Source organism: Talpa occidentalis, unplaced genomic scaffold (genome assembly GCF_014898055.3).
Source record: "Talpa occidentalis isolate TD23 unplaced genomic scaffold, MPIMG_talOcc4v2.1 talOcc4.12, whole genome shotgun sequence".
NCBI lineage: Eukaryota > Metazoa > Chordata > Mammalia > Eulipotyphla > Talpidae > Talpa > Talpa occidentalis.
Window position 1 is genome coordinate 62,060,799 of NW_023601212.1, and position 19,066 is coordinate 62,079,864.

Here is a 19,066-nt window from a genome sequence, read left to right on the forward strand (position 1 = left end):
ACACTTTCACTTTTTTTTTAAAAAAGATTTATTTATTATTGGGCCTCCCCAGTGGTGCAGCGGTTGAGCGCTGGGTTGCGAAGATGCCCGCAGCCTCAGTGGCGCCATTTCAATCCCCGGCTGCTCCCCGGCCACTGGAGGAGGGTCCCACATGGCGCGCAGACCTCTCCTGCCTCCCGCTGCTCCCCTCAGCAGTGTACTTCGGTCCTTCTGCCTGCTCTGCTCCCCGCTCTGGCTCTGGTGAATTCTCTCACCCTCCCGTGCTTCTGACTGTACCCAGTGCTTGTATAAATAAATAAATAAATCTTTAAAGATTTATTTTAAATAAATAAATAAAGATTTTTTTTATTTAAAGATTTATTTTTTATTTATTTATACAAGCACTGGGTACAGTCAGAAGCGCGGGAGGGTGAGAGAATTCACCAGAGCCAGAGCAGAGAGCGGAACAGGCAGACTCACCAAATACACTGCTGAGGGGAGCAGAGGGCAGCAGGAGAGGTCTGCCCGCCATGTGGGACTCTCACCCGGTGGCCGGGAATCGAACCGGCACTGCAGAGGCTGCGGGCAGCTTCACAACCCAGCGCTCAACCGCTGCGCCACCAGGGAGGCCCTTTTACTTTTGATTGTGTAAATATACACACAAACATTCACATGAAGAGACAGGCACAGAGAACATGCATGAGTCATACTACTGCTGACCCACCAAAGTTGCTTGGATTCTAGTAGTGGTGATGAGTTGGGGTAAACGATCCCTACTCCCAGTCACCTGCCTTTGCACTAATGGTCTGCATTCTCGAGATGATTGGACAAGGGGTTGTGGTGAATAACAAGAAAAAGAAAAAAATACTAACTTGTCCTCACACATTTCTTTCTAATCATATGAGTGGTGAATGGAATGTTGCAGTGGGATTTTTGGACTTAAACATTTTTTTTAGTAATTAAACCTTTAAAGACATTTAGATTAACCCCACTCAATGATTATCTTTTTCTCATTTTACTTTGTGTAGTGTGTGTGTGTGTGTGTGTTTGTGTATGTCCTATAGCCTTAATTATTTCTGGGGAGTAAATTAAGTCAGTATCACTAATGTTAATGCCATTTTTTCAAGAAAGCATAATGTGGCTTGGCTTCCAAAAAATTAGAGTCAATATGGCATAAAAAGCGATTATGTTTTGTTAAACAATGAGAACAGAGAGATTCCAATTTGAGGCAGGAAATGGAGAAAAGAGAAAATTTTCTGGCTAAGAGAGATATGGGGGGGATTTAGAAATTTGAATGATGGTTAAAAAAATGAAGGAAGAGAAATTTGCTAATACAGAAACTTCAAATTCTGCAGCTGAAAGCTTTTTTTTTTTTTTTTTTAGGTAAGGAGTGATTGAAGTCGATAGACTGAATGGTTGACTCAGTTCAGACTCTTCACCACTCCCTATATCCTTGCCACAGCCTCATGGTGAGTAGTATGCATTTCCCTATTTCTTAGACTTTGACCTTGGCCATGTGATTTGCTTTGGGTATGTGGGTGGGAATCACAAGGTCCAGTTCAATGCCTCGTTTTTGAGAGGACTCACACGCTTCCTTTGGCTTCCCTTTGCCTTTGTTCCTTCCATGAGAGAAGCAAGCCTTGGTTTCCTCTCAGTCCTCAGATGATGAGAGACATGTGGACCAGAGGCCCCCACCGGGCACTCTGATTTGCAGTGAGCAAAGTCATCCAAGAAGTCATAGTTTGAAGCAAATCCACCCAGCTGAGCCCAGCCTTTATCCAGCACAGCCAACCCACAGAACCTGGAAAATACCTGATTATTCCTTTAAGCCACCAAGTTTTGGGGTCATTTACATTCAGAGAAATTATGTCAAAGCAAATTGTGAAAGAAATGGTGAGTCTAGAGGGAGGAAAAGGGTAGAGCTGGAGAATGGGCTTTCTTCTGGTTGTCTTTCCCTGCTTCTCCAACAACTCCCTGAAGAGTTGTGCTTGTGCAAATGATTGACCCACCCAGTGGCTGGCTGACTTCCTTGACTCCGTGAAATTCATATTCTGTATCCTTGAGCTAAAACTCTGCTTTCCAAAATGCAGAGCAAGTTTGCACAGTTTGAAGATCATAAATTTTCAAAACTTGATAATAACTAAGTTAAGCTGATAAGATTAACTTAAAATTTGCCATGCTTCTTACATTCCAAAATATTACCTAAGCTCCTTGATTGTAAAGGGCAATTCCAATTATGCTTTTGCCAAGTTCAATGCTAGGTAAATACAGGAATGTAATAAAATTGACTAAAGAACTAATGTTAAAAGTTCCTGGGTTGCAAGTCTTACGATTCAGATCTGGATAATTAGATGAATGACATTTGTAGCTCTTGTCCTCAAACTACCCCAGTGCCATAAAAGAGTGTCCAAATTCCTTTTTGTCAAACTTTCTGCCCTTCAGAATAATGGATTTAAAGAACGTGGTTTCTAAAGATATGTGCTGAGATTGTGTATGCTGACACTTCAAATGAGATCATCTCTCTGCATCAATACTTCAATTGGGATAATACTTCAACCTATGATAATAGGGGCTGACTCCACCCCTGCTGGGCAGGGCTGTACACTGTGGCGGTGCCTAGATATCCAAGTAGAAATGTCTGGTCACCCCCTGGGACTGCATTGAATATTTCCATCTAAAAATAAGAAAATAATTAATGATAACAGCTAGAATATTTACCAAACAGGATCAACAAGCACTGTACTAAGTTTTTTACTTGCACTATCTCATTTAAAACTCACAGCAATCCTGTGAGGTAGAAACTATTATTAACCCCAAAGATGTTAAGTCACATGCAGTTAATAGGCTGTCGATGTGTATTTGGATTTGTGTCTATCAGACTCCTAAGTTATTGTTTTTTCTTACTTTGGTCAGGGCTGCTAGTTGAAAGCATAATTTTGGATTTTTTTTCAAAAGGATAGGACCTTTTTTCCATTTACATGTCTCTTCCTCAAATAGAAGTTATTCTTAGTCTTAGTTTACATCAAATTTCTATGGCTAGAACTCGAAAACACTACTGCTTCGGAGTATAGAAGTGGGTGACCCCCTCTCATTTCTCTCTTTCAGGTTAACTCAGGGCTCACCTGATTATCCAGATCTGATTCAGAACTGAAGACTTCCAGTTGAGTGAGTTTATGTGAGAAATACAGAAATATTTGTTTCCAAGAACTTCATAGGGAGACAGATATAAAACCTACTGTGACCTTACCCAAATGCCATCCTTCTACTGAGTTTTATCATAAACAAAAATGTTTAAAATAAATCTCACGTTTCATTTGATACTTTCTTCTTTCTAAAAATAATAAATTATTCCCAAAAGATCACCTGGAGCTGAGGAGAATAAATCAGTCATATCGAAAGTTTAAAGAAAGCCTATTTGAATAGTTTTCATGTGGCAAACTATCTAGGTCTTAGAAGGGACAAGTAATACAAGTTAAAAAAAGAAAGGAAAAAGAAAAAAAAAGTCCTTTCTTATGACTATGAGAAAAGCATTACTTTATGCTATTTAGAGAAGCTTGGGAGATCTTTTTTTCCTTTGGTAAATGCCACAAAGGAGACTTTTCTCATGAAAATTTAACTGAGAGACAGGCTGTAGCATGGTGAGGCATGGCCGCTGGGAATAGTTATGAGGGACAACTTGGAGCCAGGACCAGTAATTATGAGACACTAAGGAAAAAAGCATAGACATTGAGGTATGCATAGAGGTTGCATAGACGTAAAATATTCCAAAAACAACCATGGAAGTGGAATGAGAGGAAGAAAGAGAGTAAATGTTTTAAATAAAAGTAGTTCTCACCATACAAAAACCTACAGCACTCACATCTGGTGTAGCAGAAAATATACTTGACTATCCTTGAAAATATGTTGAAAACTTGGACATAGACTTAAAACTACACTTGTCAGAACTGGATTTTGCATCATGGAACCACACTTACAATGTGAGTGACCTTGACCAATTTACTACAGCTTCAAATTTATTATTTGAAAAATGAAGCCATGAAACAACATATGTGGAAGTGTCTAGCATGTAGAGTATGTGTTTAAAATGTATTTGTGGAATCTAAATCATATAACTGGTTCTACACTAGAGGCAAGAGTACCTATTATGGCCAGCAGAACTTGAAACATAATGTTCAGCTCTCGGATTTCTCAAGATCAGTAACTTGTTAAGTGTGCGGAAAAGATCAAGTTCCGTTAGGCTGAAAATATATGATGTGGATTCACTGGGTTCCTAAGTAAACACAGCATTTTGGTATGCACTCAGCCCTGAGAGGAATGGGGGCTACACAGTAGAAGTGGAGAATGAAGAAGAAACATCTATTGGACACAATTTCTCTCAATCAAGTTTAGGCTTCAGATATATGTGACACTGTAAAAAGAATATGGGCTTTTGGGTCAGACTGGCTTTCTATCTTTTTTTTATTTAAGGTTTATTTATTTATGCATATAAGAGCTGGGGTGTAGGCCAGAGGTGTGGAGAGGTGAGAGGATTCACCAAAGACAGAGTGGGGAGCAGAACAGGCAGATCTACTGAAATACAGTGCTGAGGGGCACAGCGGGCGAGACAGAAGAGGTCTGCTATGCCATGTGGCCGGGGATCGAAATTGTGCTGCAGAGGCTGCAGATAGCTTGCTAGTGCTGAGACTTAACCCCTTGTGCCACCAGAGAAGCCCCTGGCTTTCAATCTTGATTTTGCTTGTATGACTTGGGTATAGCCTTTCCAAATCTCAGAGTCCCCATCCATAGAATGGGAACCAAAACTTATACTCAATGCCACTTTAGGATTACAGATGATTTATGAAAGATGTCCATTTAATAGACATGTGATACCCAGCAACTAATGTTATTTAAAAGATCACAGCTTCTTCAGAGCAGAAAATGAACCCTGTGAATCTTTTTATTCTTCATTGTGTTTAGCACAATGCTTGTCACATATTAGGTATAATAAATCTTCATTCAGTGGAGGAATAACTAAAAAAGCTTATACAATGCTCTTGCCTTTTGCACTAATTGCCATCAGATGGAGTTTTTGCCTGATTTGAGAGCTCCCCCACTTAAAGGCCAACTGAACACCACCTTTGACTTCAGACCATATCTCCAAGACAGAAGAACTACAATAGACATAAATTGGCTGTCTGGCGTGCTTTCCTATTAATGGCACACTCAGATCCCACCTAAACGTGGTTATACCTCTGGTTTTGGACTCAGTCCTATATTCATTTCCCAGCGCCATCATGTCTGACAAGTCACTTTGGGAAAGTTTGTTACCTCTTTGAACTTAATTTCCTCATTCATAAATAATGACCTTAACGGTTGATGGGAAGATTAAATAAGACAGCATATGTATGGTGCCAGACATATAATAGGCAGTGCAAGATTTGAAACTGAATATATGACATCCAAACTCAAGCTCCTTATATTACATTTGAATTCCAAAGGATTTTAAACTCCTTGAAGAAAGGAGCCATATCTTATTCAGAACTACTTTGCATATATACCTTGGTGCCCAGCATAATGCAGGCCGAAAGGAGACATGTAATCAATAATTGTGGAGCTGAATTGCTTCCAACTGTTACCCATACTCTAAACAAATCAAGAACATTTCTCCTGCTAAATGTGCCTTTGGACACAATGAACCATAATTGATTCACAAAACCAAGGAATACCAAAGAAACTTTCTTTTCCTTCTTAATATTAGACTGATTGTTTGGGGGAAAATCTTTAAGTCATGTTATCGCTTCATTTTAATAAGGTTCTGGGCAGATGAAGCACTTAACATACTTTTAGGTGCAAGTAATCAAAAACCCAAGTCAAACTAGCTTCTAGAGTAAGTACATTTATTGTTTTACGTGCTAGGAACTATGTGTCGGTATTGGTTGATGCAACAGTTCAATAATGTGAACAAGGATCCAGGTCCTTTCCGTGTCTTTGTTCTAAAAACACTGTTGGTTTCATCACATTGTAAATTGCCTACTTGGAGAAATAGGCTAAAAAAATGTTTCTTTTCATTTCTTGCAAGAGAAAGTGAAAGTGTATGATACTCCCAAGCACTAAATATGTTTCCCTTCATAATGTACCCACTCTTTGAACAGTAATTATATCAGTGGATTGTTATGCACCCATAGACTTAGGTTAGAACTCCTGGTAAAGCATATGGGAGTACAACAGGAGTTGCAGTCTATTCCTAAATGTCATTGCTTTCACATAAGTGTGAGAGTGGAGTGAAATGGAGAAAGAATGATGGAGAACAGGTCACTATGGCTTTACCAAGATTGTTATGTTCATGGAAAAGATGCAGAAGTTTGGTCTAGATAGTGTAGTTGGGCTGATTAGTAGCTGATTAAATAGTTGCATAATTAACAACCTAGAGAAAGAAATGACACATCACATACTCCAGGATTCTAAGATAGGTGCTCTTCTGCCCGGCTTTCATACCAAAATATGTATCATTTCATGTGTATACAGCATAGTGATTATATATTCATGTAACTATCTTCTAACCCCACCATGAGGCTATTGAAAGCAGATGCTTACCCATATTTCTAGTCTCATCACATTGCACAGAACTTGACAAAAAAAGCTCAGTTTTCAACTAATAAATAATGGGTAGAAGTTTCAGAAAGGGAGATTTTGAATTCTCAAATGTGTGAAAAGAATACTTCCTAATGATAAATCTATCACACGAATTACTAATAGTCTTCAATTACAACTATAAAGAGATGGATGTTCAACTAAGATAACCTTAAATTCCCTTTGATCATGGAATTCCTTGATTTTCAGTGATTCTGATCACAATGTACACACCCTGGTGGTGTTCCAGATGGCTCACCTATAGAAGTCAGGACTCACTGGGTTGTGAGAATGGGCTTGAATCAACAGTTTGGCTTGGGAAAATTTGAGCCTTTTTTCTAAGACCATGAATTCTACAAAGGGAGTGCATTCCATGCTGGGTATCAACTGTGATGACCAGGGTTGGCTGATTGTGATCTCAGATGTACTTGGCATTTTGTCTGCTTATAGGTCAGATGCCAAGACAACAAGAAATATGATTGAAGGAAAATCAGGAGCCAATATACTACCAGGGATAGGGAAGGGATTTTGAACAGCTGGAGTAATCTTTAGCTCACTAAGAGAGAATCATTAAGAATAAGAATAAACAAAAGCAGAACACAGCGAACTTACAATGTTTACCTAGTGCTGGGTACTGTGTGGGCTCTCTGATTAGGGGCATCATATATACACGGAGGCAAATTTCTGGCCTACCATAAAGTTTAGATTTTAGTTTGATATTTGCAACACACACACACACACACACACACACACACACACACACACACACACACACAGTACTTAAGAAATGTACAAAACTGATACCGGAATTGTCAGGCCTAGTCTCCCAGCCAGGAACGGATCTCAGGCTGCAGGGGCAGCGCTGAGTCCCAGCCACTAGACCCCCACGGGTTGGTGTCTCATGAAGCCGCAGCAGGAACTTCGCAGACGCTCAGGCAAGCAAGCGAGAAGAGGCAGGTTCATTTATAGAAAGAAAAAGTTTATTGAGGAGAAAAAGAACAGAAATAAAGTGGGACTCCCAGGCCAGGGAACCAGGCCTGGGAGGGGCAAGGAAGCCAAAGTGTAGTCCTGTCTCAGGGAATATATACCTTCTTTCCCTAATTATTCTAAAGCTCCACCAGTCTCTTTGTGATTGGTTAGTTCTTGGCTGTCTCACTTAATCTGCTACTGATTGGGGGATCTTCACATTCCTTATCTAACAGGTTTGTCTTTCCCCATTTGTTATGCTTATCGCTTTATCTTTATGGTCTAGTCCTCCAGGTGAGCATCTTTATCTTATCACCTGAAGAAAACCAGGACCATCCTTAATATTGTCCCGTGGTTCTAGGATGTTTGTTTTTCCCCTATTGTTAACAATGGTCCTGGGAGGTTTGTTTTTCCCAGTGGAATTGGTTACATTCCCTTGGTTGTCCTTATCTCTGAAGCCTCCCTAAATTCTTCAGAGGTCACCTCCTGCACTGTCCCTAAAACTGCCTAATAACCCTAGCTTGCCCTGTCTCAAAACAATGCCTAAAACAGCAAAGGGAGTAACCAGGTAATAGGACATGCAGGAATGTGCTCATATGTCCTTGTTACAGGGCAGGGAGAGGGACACCCCAGACCCCGCAAACCTGCCTACTCTAAATGGGTTCTGCCATCCGCCGCATCAACACAAAACATATGAGAATTTAATGGGAAGGAACTTTAATACAATTAGGAAACAATACAGGAAAGGCAAAGAATATAGTTTCTAAATCAAGCACCCAAAATTACCCATCCCCTCATGGGTAAAAGTCCATCCAAATGGGATTGGCCCAGAGCAAGGCCCCAAAGTCTGCCATAGGTTTAAAGCATCTTCCAGTGGGGACCCACAAAAAGGATCAGAAACAACCAGACAAGTCTGGAAGGAAAAGAAAAAAATCAAAAGCAAGACAAAAACCACCATTGTCACCTCCCCACAGATCTCTCACCCACATCTGTTTCAACCAGTCCATGACCAAAAGGCTAGCGCAATTTCTTCATGTGTCTCTCAGCTCCATGTTCCTCCTCCGGGTCTCCTTCTGGCTCCATCCTGCTTCCTTCCTTCCTCAGTCTCCTCTGCAGCTTCTTCTTCTCTCAGCTCCACCCTTCTTTTTGGGTGGGGCAGGAAACCTGGGACCTCCCCCTTTCCTGGGGAACACCCTGTTATACTACCACTCACCCTCCTAACCTGTTCTAAACCATTTGCTTTCAGCACTGACACTTTTTCCACCCTACTTCAATTTATTTTTTTAATTAATTTTTAAATTTTCTCACATTGTTGTTCATTTTTGTACAATACTTGATTTCTCCCTTCAGGTGTAGTCCACATAATTCTCCCACCACTATATCATCTGGGACCATCACCATTGTCCCTTGTGTTCTTTCCTTTCCTGTTTTGACCCTACTTTCTCCTCCTCCCCTGCTGGATACCTCAGATCTATGGTTTGCCTGCTAGCTTTGCAGATGGTAAGATAGTACATATAGAGAGAACCCTAAAATCTCTACAGAAAAACTAATTGAAACAATAAACCAGTTCAGTAAAGTAGCAGGTTACAAAATCAACACACAAAAATCAGTGGCCTTCTTATATGCAAACAATTGATCTGAAGGGGAAGAAATTAAGAAAACCATTGTTGCATCATATACAGAGTTGCATGATGCAACACCACATTGGGCAATACCACACTGATAAAGAAACTGGAGTCATGGAGCAGGCTACATAATGCAGGATACTGCTGAAAAGCAAGATCCTGGCCTTTTTTATTGATACACAGCATCGGTTGTAAGGGGCAGGAGCAAAAGTAAAGGGGAAGGAGATTAAAGAAAGGGGAAGAATGTAAAAGATCAGAGATTGTGAGTCTGCCCTCCCGACACTTCTTATCTGCTTGATGACTTAGTATTGTCACTGAGATCATGTCCTAGTTCCCAACCATGGTTTTAATCTTATCAACAAGGTGTTCCACTGATCAGCTTCTGGGGTCCTTTGTTATACATGGTCCTGGTCCTCAGCCCCCAGGCATTCCCGATCATACCTCATGATGCATAGCCTTCCCAGTGTGATCCAGCTTTGTGCTCTTTTTTGATTTGAAAGGCACCTTGCAGGGTTGGGCTCTGTACCTAAGTGAATGGGTCATTTTGACCTTGCTTAGGATTTTGAACTATAGGTAACAAAATGGTGGCTGAACAGGCTGCTTAGGAGTAGCAGACCCACAAGCCATCTCATTTACAATTGTACCCCCAAAATTTTGAATACGTGGGAGGTGAAAGACCTATACAAAGAAAATTAAAAAATGTTAAAAGAAATTGAATTGCATTGTTAAACCCTTTGAGTTCCCATGGGACTTTAGCTTACCATTTGTTGAAGTCATATTTTAATATCATTTATATATATATAAATTGTATATCACTCTTATCATTTGACATAGCCACTGTTAGCATAGTGTTAATGCTCTTTCATTTTTTTCTACAGGTATTCTTTTCTCTTACACATTAAAGAATTTTCACACACTGTTCCTAGAGCACTACTCATGTATATGTATGAATGCACAGAAAAAGATCTGGAAGGATACATGAAAAATTGCTGTGTTTTTCTGTGGGAAGCATTGGGTATTGGGACCTCTATGCTGTTCTAAAGTTTTGTTTTAAACAACAAAGTTAAATTTAGGTAACTTAGTAAAATTCATAAAAGGTTGAAATAAAATTTTTCCTCCCTGCACAGCTACCAATAAAAAGTACCTGCTCTTTGGCTTTGACTATTGGACGTCGTCCTCATCCTGTGGGCATGGCAAAAAATAAAAGAATTCCATCTTGAGCCTAAACTTTTTTCCAGAGAGGAGGAAGAAAAGAAAAATGAGAGAGGAAGACTTCTAAAATGCTTACTGATCTAAAGAGTGAATATTAGGGAATATAAGACACTGCAATGCAGGGAGGGTTATATATCCCTTCCCCAAGGAGAAAAGGGTTTTGTGGAAAACTAAAATTGAGGAGGCACAAGTTTTCATGCAATTCTGCCAAAACTGAGACCTGTTGATACCGTAATTTCAGGTTTTCAGATGTAGTCTCCCAGCCAGAAATGATCCCAGGCTGTCATGGCAGTGCTGAGTCCCAGCCACTAAACCACCATGGGTTGGTGTCTCATGAAGCTGCAGCAGGAACTTCGCAGATGCTCAGGCAAGCAAGCAAAAGAGGCAGATTTGTTTAGAGAAAGAAAAAATTTATTGAGGAAAAAAGGAACAGAAATAAAGTGGGACTCCCAGGTCGATGAAACCAGGCCAAGGAGGGGCAAGGAAGCCGAAGTGGAGTTGTGCCTCAGGAAATATATGCCTTCTTTCCTAATTATTCTAAAGTCTCTTTGTGATTCGTTAGTTCTCGGTGATCTCACTCACTGCCTACATGTCTCTGTGCCCAGAAAAGAACTAATCCTGCTTGTCCTGTTATAGGACAGGGAGAGGGGCAGCCCAAACCCCGCAAACCTGCCTATTCTAAATGGGTTCTGCCATCCGCCACATCAACACAAAACATAGGAGACTTTAATGGGAAGGAACTTTAATAAAACTAGGAAACAATACAGGTAAGTCAAAGAGTCTAGTTTCTAAATGAAGCACCCAAAGTTACCCATCCCCTCGTGGGTAAAAGTCCATCCATATGGGATTGGCCCAGAACAAGGCCCCAAAGCCTGCCACAAGTCTAAAGCATCTTCCAGTGGGGACCCACAGAAAAGGGTCACAAACAACCGGACAAGCCGGCAAGGAAAAGAGCAAAATCAACATCAAGATAAAAGCTGCCATTGTCACCTCCCCACAGGTCTCACCCACATCTGTGTCACCCAGTCTACGACCAAAAGACAAGTGCAGTTTCTTCATATGTCTCTAGGCTCCATGCGCCTCCTCCAGGTCTCCTGGCTCCATCCTGCTTCGTTCCTCCATCTCTTCCTGCAGCTTCTTCTCTTCCTGCTCAGCTCCACCCTTCCTTGGGTGGGGCAGGGAACCTCCTCCTTTCCTGGGGACCACCCTGTTACAGTCCTAGTCCTTATCTTTTTTTTTATTGTCCTTGTCCAGGAATGTCCTGTTGCCCCTAGTGCTGGGTGTGTGATTAGTCCCCTTTGGAATTTGTTGCCCTTATCTCTGGAGGCTTCCTTAACTCTCCTGAAGTCCCTGCACTACCCTTGAATCTGCCTAATTATACCAAACTTGCCCTAAGATTCACTGTGAACCCACAAAAGTCATTATCTCAATTGGCCTCAGTTTCCTATCCTATAAAATAGCTAATTTTATAATATTTAAAATGGGGAATTATTGAAGATTATCCACTTTTTAACCTCACCAAATCAGGACAGTAAAACGGAAAAAAAAAAAAAAAAAACAAATAGCAAAACAAAATGCTGTCATTAAACTCCATCACCATTTCACAAATGAAGTGTACCGAAAATGTAAGGACATGATCTCACATTTTCAAAATTAGTTTATGTTAAAAACTCACAAAGTGTGAGTTTCCTCCAGGGTCAAGGGCAAATTTTGCATCTGACTACATTTAGTACCCTCAGCAGTAAGCTCTCCTCCATTTCACTCTGGTGTCGACTTGCTATGGCCCTGAGCTTGCCCCCAGGCAGCTTCCAGGACTTTCATTTGTAAATTCAGGGACTCAGAAGGGGAACCTTCTCTCTCTGTTAAAGAGTAAATAAAGTTCAATACTCAGAAAATAATCCAAGTTAGTGACTGAACAACTTTTTCCTGTCAGATGCTTTTCTGGGTGATGGCCCAAAACAGGCACAAGAAAATTGCCTTCATGAAACTTTACTCTATATAAAGAGAACCCAATTATTAACAGAGACACAAAAATATATATAGTATATCACTTGGTCTTAAATACCACACAGAAAAATAATGAAGGGTCAGTAAATAGGTAAAGCCTAGAAGGAGGGGTGCTGTGTTGACATCTAGGGGGAGAACATTTTGGAACAAGAAATAATAACTAAAAATACTCTCAGGCAAGAGTGTGCTTGATCTTAGAAGCGAGGAACGTCTATGCACAGAGGTAAGGAGAAGGTCAAGGAAATCAGAGGAGTTGAGGGCCGGAATGTAAGGGCCTTAATAGCTCCAGTAAGGACTGGGTTATTCTCTGAGAACATAGTGAAGCTCTTAGGGTATCGTACAGAGGACTTGTTAGGGGGAAAGGATGTCCTGCGCTAATCCCATACAGGCTTTGTGGACTCCACCCCCACTCCAGACCAAAGCCATCAGGACATTGGGAAAGACAAATCCCGTCACCACCAAAGGGAAGGTGGTTGGGACCTGAGGGTGGAGTTAAGCAGCTGGGGTTGGTACAAAAACCAGACACGTGGGCCTTGGGGGGTTCGGTCTCTCGCTCGCCTCCTGGCTTCATGGCTCCTGGCTCGAGGCCAGCTCTCAGAGCGCCATTTGGGATTCCAGATCAGAGGATAGGATAGGACGCATTTAAAACTTTGTCTCCCACTTTTCTCCCTGAGCTGTACATTTCCTCATTTCCCCTTCCCTTGTGAATAAACCTTTTATTAACCTTTCGCGTGTGCCTGCAGTGGAGTATTGATAAGTCCTTTTAAGCGCGCGGGTGAGGACCCACAGTCAGGCACCCCGTTTTGTATTGGGGCTGCCCCATAACAGACTGACATTGGTTTATGTTTTAATACAATTGTTCTGACTGGGTGGTGATGGGATTTGTCTTTCCCCATGTCTTGATGGCTTTAGTCTGGAGTGGGGGTGGGGTCCACAAAGCCTGTATGGGATTAACTCAGGACATCATTTCCCCCTAACATGACTACTGTATAAAGGGACTCTATGTGGCCAATGATGGAAGCAGGGAAACGGTTGATGCTATAATTTTTGGAGTGGAAAATGAGAAAAGAACATTTATAGCAGAGAAAGAAGATATCTCAAAAGTAACTCTATGTTGTTAATGTTGTTTATGGTGCTGTTGCTGCTATTTGGGGGGTTGGAAAAGTGTTACAGGGCAGCCCCAATATAAAACGGGTTGCCTGATTGTGGGTCCTCACCCGCGCTTAAAAGGGACTTAATACTCCACTGCAGGCACACAGAAATGGTTAATAAAAGATTTATTCATTAGGGAAGGGGAAATGAGGAAATGTACAACTCAGGGAGAAAAGTGGGGAGATAAAGTCTTAAATGCGTGCTACCCATTCCGCCGATCTGGAATCCCAAAGGGTGCTCTGAGAGTCGGTGGTGAGCCAAGAGCCGTGAAGCCAGGAGGTGAGAGAGCCCCAAGGCCCACGTGTCTGGTTTTTGTACCAAACCTGGCTGCTTAACTCCACCCTCAGGGTCCAGCCACCCTCCCTTTGGTGGTGACGGGATTTGTCTTTCCCAATGTCTTGATGGCTTTGGTCTGGAGTGGGGGTGGAGTCCACAAAGCCTGCATGGAATTAGCTCAGGACATCTTTTCCCCCTAACAAAAGTAGGGTAACAATACATTGTTCAGTTGGAGGGAAGTTAAATTTTGAAAATGTTAAACCTGTATATATATTTACTTCATATACTACATGTGAAACACTTTTTTAAATAAATTACTGTCCTGTAGTTCCTCCCAAACCAATGTTTTCCAATTTTAGGTTCTTTAAGACTCTGCCTTTTATTTTTTATTATTAATTGATTATTTTATGTATTCAACAGGGATCCTGTGTGTTAGTCAAGTTGGACTAGTTTGTGCTGCAGTAACAAAAAAGTCTCAAATCTTGATGACATGATACCATAATATATCCAGCGTGGATTAGTAGTGGACTCTGGTCCTCTAGATTACCCAGAGACCAGACAGAGAGAATCTCCCAATAAACATTTTGATCCAGGATTCCTGAGGCAGGTAAAGGGTATATGGAAAACTGTGTACTGGTTTTAAAAATGTTTGTTCAGGGGTAACACAGGTTCCCCTCACAATTCACTGGTATAAATTATTTAGCCAAACCTAACTTCAATAAGATAGGAGAATGCAATTGTACCAGGTATCTGAAAGAATAAGCAGTGGAAAAACTGAATGGTTCTAATGACTCCCACCGTCTGGCTTTCTATTTCACATTAGAGCCCATAGTTTTCTTGCTTTCAACTTTTCAATTTATGCTTCCTCTTGTAGGTCTTCATTGTTTACCTTAATTGGAATTTTTATGACCTTAAACTTCCAAATCATACATGCCACTCATAGGTCATTGCACATTTCCTTATATGTCTCTATTTTTGTACATATGTACAATTGGCATCTACTATTCTGAATACAATCTTATTTTTTTAACCCAGTTAGCATGGTCTTTATAGTCAGGAAATAGATCCAAAGAAGTCCTAGTGAATGTATCTCACCCAAATATAAAAAACAGAAATGTTTCCTTTAGTCTCCTGCTGTTCTTTGACAATGACTCTTACTTCCCACCTGACATGCCCACTTGGGTTTTCAATAAGTATCAAACTGATTTTCTTTTTTTGACATTTCTGGAATTTGCAACTGTGACAAGGAAAGTGAAACGTGTCTAAAGTTCCATAAATGGAACCGTCTTTGTTGAATTGTTAAACAATGATCTGATTTACCAAAACTAATGTCTTCTGTTAGTTAAGTGGCAGGTATGGGACATTTCTCTTTTTTCTTCCATCAGTCCTCTATAAGAAGGACCACACACAAGGTATGAAAGAGTAATAAAACAAAAGCTGATGTAGAGATTGTAACCTTTGGAGAATTTGGGAGAAAAACAAGTTCAGGTTTTAAAATAGAGACTCACCCATGAACTATGGGTGGAAGCAATCTTTCGTTCTATTAAGGAGAAGGTTGCTTGCAAATGGGGATTATTTTTCATTTTTCTTTCTGTCTCATACTACAGCCCAATCCAAGTTAGTTACTGAACAACTGTTTCCTGCCAGGTATTCTGGGTGATGGAATTCCACAGAGAACAAGAGAGACACAAGAACTGCTTTCATGAAATATGATTATTAAAGGAACCTGATTATTAACAAAGACATGTGTCACTTGGTCTTCAATACCACAGAGAAAAATAAAGTAGGGTCAGCATAGCAGGTTGAGTTATTCAAATGTGAGAAGCAATCAGAGAAGTTCCCCTCAGTAGAGTCTAGAAGGAAAGGAAGGGAGGGAGCCATGTAGACATCTAGGGAAGAACATTTTGGAACAGAGAATAATAACCACAAATAACCTTGGGCTCGATAGAGGTGAGGAACACCTAGGCACAGAGGTAAGGAGGAAGCCAAGGATTCAGAGGAACTAAGGACCGGAACACCCAGGACCTTACAAGTCCAGACCTGTATAGACGAGGCGTTAATAAAAACGGGTCCAATAAACAAGCAGTGTTTGTTATCCCTCTTGCTTCTTCTATCCAACAGGTGGCATTGTTGTTTTATAAATGACTTCAGTGCAGCTAAGGAAACACCATCTATTTTTGTTGTTTTTGTTTTTTAAAATCCCACCTATTGTTCGTAGAACCGGGCAGACTGAAAGCACAAATATTTTTCTTCTCAGAAGCACTTTGTTTTTCACAATACATAGATGGTTTGTGAGTCATGTCAATTCTAGAAAATCAGCAAATGATAAGAAATAGCTAACTTGCCTCCTTCGATTCCTCTGCATGAAATGAAAGAGGCATTCTTTGTTTTTTCTTCATTTCTGATAGTGACCAATACAGACATAACACACACTGCTTGATTTTACACATCAATTCATGAAGTCACTTATGCATTGAAATAGTGACATTTACAGAAAGTGGGTTTCATGTTTATTAATGCAAGTTAGGGAAGGAAAATAAGACCCTATCCTTAGTGTCCAAGATTTTTGCAATCTAATAGTAAGATTGTCTATACATACATATATATGTACATGTATGTGTGTATAAATCCCACTATTGATATTTTTGGCAAGATGGTTTTATGTGGGATATTAAGATTTAAAAAATAAAAAACTAACATTTGGTGAAAATTCACCATATGTTAGACACTGTTTTCAACATTTATTTGTCATAGCAATCCTGTAGAGAAAGCCCTATTATGATCCTGGTTTTTCAGATGAGGAAACTGACATATGGGGGATTTATGGCAGGCATTGTCACTCCACTGACAGGAGCACCTGATTTGGTACTGACCACCTGCCTTGTGCCAAGTGTTTATGCCCTTTGCACACGTTATACTAGTTAATTTTCATGCTAATAGTTTGAATTAAGTATTAGCCATTATTATGCTTATGCTACTTATATTTCCTGAGAGGGTTTAATTGCCTTTCTTAAGAAACTATAAATGCATTACCTGTCAAATCCTTGAAAATAAGCATAGAGATTTATGTAAATATGGATTTATTAATTTACTTTGAACATGGCTACGCTCCAGAACACTTACTAATATTATGAGACTGTATATCTTTTTCCATAAGGTACATCAGTTACATGTTATCCAACATTTTAGTAGAACATTAAGAGTATATATTTTTGCAACTCTTCATTACAATTTCTTTAGAAAAAAATTATTTTCAGCTCTGGGAAAAGTGGCCAAGTGATTAATTAGGATTACTGAAGTTCTGTTCATTTTGGTTCGCTCATATACCACAAAGCCTTTAAAGTAGGGAAATGAAGCATGTGTGTATAATATAACTCAATTAAGTAAAATACAGGTAATATTTTCTGTCCTTCAAGAAGCAAGCAAAAACTACATAAACTCCAACAATCTATAAACTTTCTTTGGCTGAAAGCAACTATGGAAAGTTTCAGTCTATAAAAAAATAGCATTTCCAGGGAACAGGGAGTGGGAGTGGAGGGGAAAGAGCAAAACAACAATAACCAAAAAAAAAAAAAAAAAAAAACAAAACAAAACCCAAAAAAGCATAAATAAATGAAGTAGGTAAATTGGGGTATGGTTTATTTTATAATCATGCAATGGGTTGGCAAGACCATGTAAATATAATGATCTTACTCAGAAATTTCCCAAACCACTTTGACAGCTTGTTTTATGAACTTATATTTTTTTCTCATTGTTGAGGAATGGGATATTCTGGTTAATCTAATATTCTAGTTAATACTTGCCATGGATACTTATTAACTCAATACAGCTGAGTTTCAGGATTCCTAATTAGGCATCTGGTCACTTTACATGCAAACTGAAAAAAAAAAAATATTTTTAAAGGGAAGTGACTAAGTGTTATGAATATACATTTAAAATTTTTATTAAAATACTGGTAGAAATAATACTGGCATCCCTTATGGCAAATTAGACCTATAATAAATTGCTAGAATTCTATAGTTTATTTGTCTGAAATCAAATTAATACCAAAATGTTTGCCCAAACCTCAAATTAGAGTTCAAAGAATGAAACATTTTCTTGTGATTTCCATGCCTGTTTTCAAAGGGTGGAGATGCACTGTTTTTATATTTATTCTCTTTTTTTTAAAAGTGAAGGAGAAAAAACTTGGTCAGGATTTTAGATTCACATTGGGGGGCATCTGTTGCTCCCTAGTTGCTCCCATAGATTTTGCATGTTGTTAGGAGTCTCTATAGTTTTAATTATTCTTTTTTTCAGTCAGAGAGAACTAGATAGCAGGATAAGCAACATGTAAAACATTGCTTTAATGGTTTTCAATTTTCTCTGTTCTATGGAAAAACCCTAAATCCAAATCTAATTTTATTTCCCCCCATTAGGAATATCCTCTTAAAGTTTCTAGATACTTCATAAGACAAATTTTGTATTGACAAAACAATGTGTAATGAGAAAAAGGAGGTTTTCAATGTGAATTTCAACATGGTCTTCTGAAAAATCAGAAAGAATGCTGATACCCCAAAGCTGCACAGTTTGTGGGTGTAGGTATTCTAACATTGTGTTGATTAGGAGGAGATACTGTTTACAAACTTTATGAGATGTCACTTGAGTAATTAATGTTAATACTTTTTGAAAAGTACAACACTTTGACCTCACAATTTCACCTCCGAATTTATCTTGAGGAAACTCATGGATATTAGTGCAGGGATGTCTGCACAAGGATACTCAACACAATGTAGTCTATAATAACTAAGATGTCAAAATAACCTGGTGTCTATCAATAATCTGGGATTGATTTGCAAGAGCACTTGGAAGCCTTTGGGGTGCTGGAAACATCCTCTGTCGATCTGGGTGATGGGTACACAGGTGTATAGCTTGTCCAAAATGATTAAGCTGTGTGTTAAAATTTGTGAATCTTGTAAAAATAATTGGGGATAGGATCAATAAGTTATTTCCATTCATATGATAGAATACTATACAATGATTAAAGAGGAAGCTATTTATTAACATGGAGAATGTTCATGGCATATTGTTGAGTGACAAAAAAAGATTACAAATGGTGATGCCTTTGTAGGAGGAAATGTGAATATATGTAAGCATTCATAACTAAATAGAAATAATCAAAACATCTACATAGTAAAATCCTAAATATAGTTTTGTTTAGAATGGGTTATAGATTATTTTATATACTTAATACTTATTTACTA

The 19,066-nt window shown here is 39.4% G+C and overlaps 1 long non-coding RNA gene across 1 annotated transcript in view; it reads left to right on the top strand.

The window, feature by feature from the left end:
* The window catches only part of LOC119240075 (uncharacterized), a 31,815-nt gene extending 28,565 nt beyond the window's left edge, over positions 1 to 3,250 (top strand). The window contains exons 3-4 of the long non-coding RNA XR_005124072.2: positions 1,363 to 1,448; positions 3,085 to 3,250. This is a non-coding gene — a long non-coding RNA (uncharacterized LOC119240075). The remainder of the gene's footprint in view (positions 1 to 1,362; positions 1,449 to 3,084) is intronic.
* Positions 3,251 to 19,066: the final 15,816 nt, after the last annotated feature.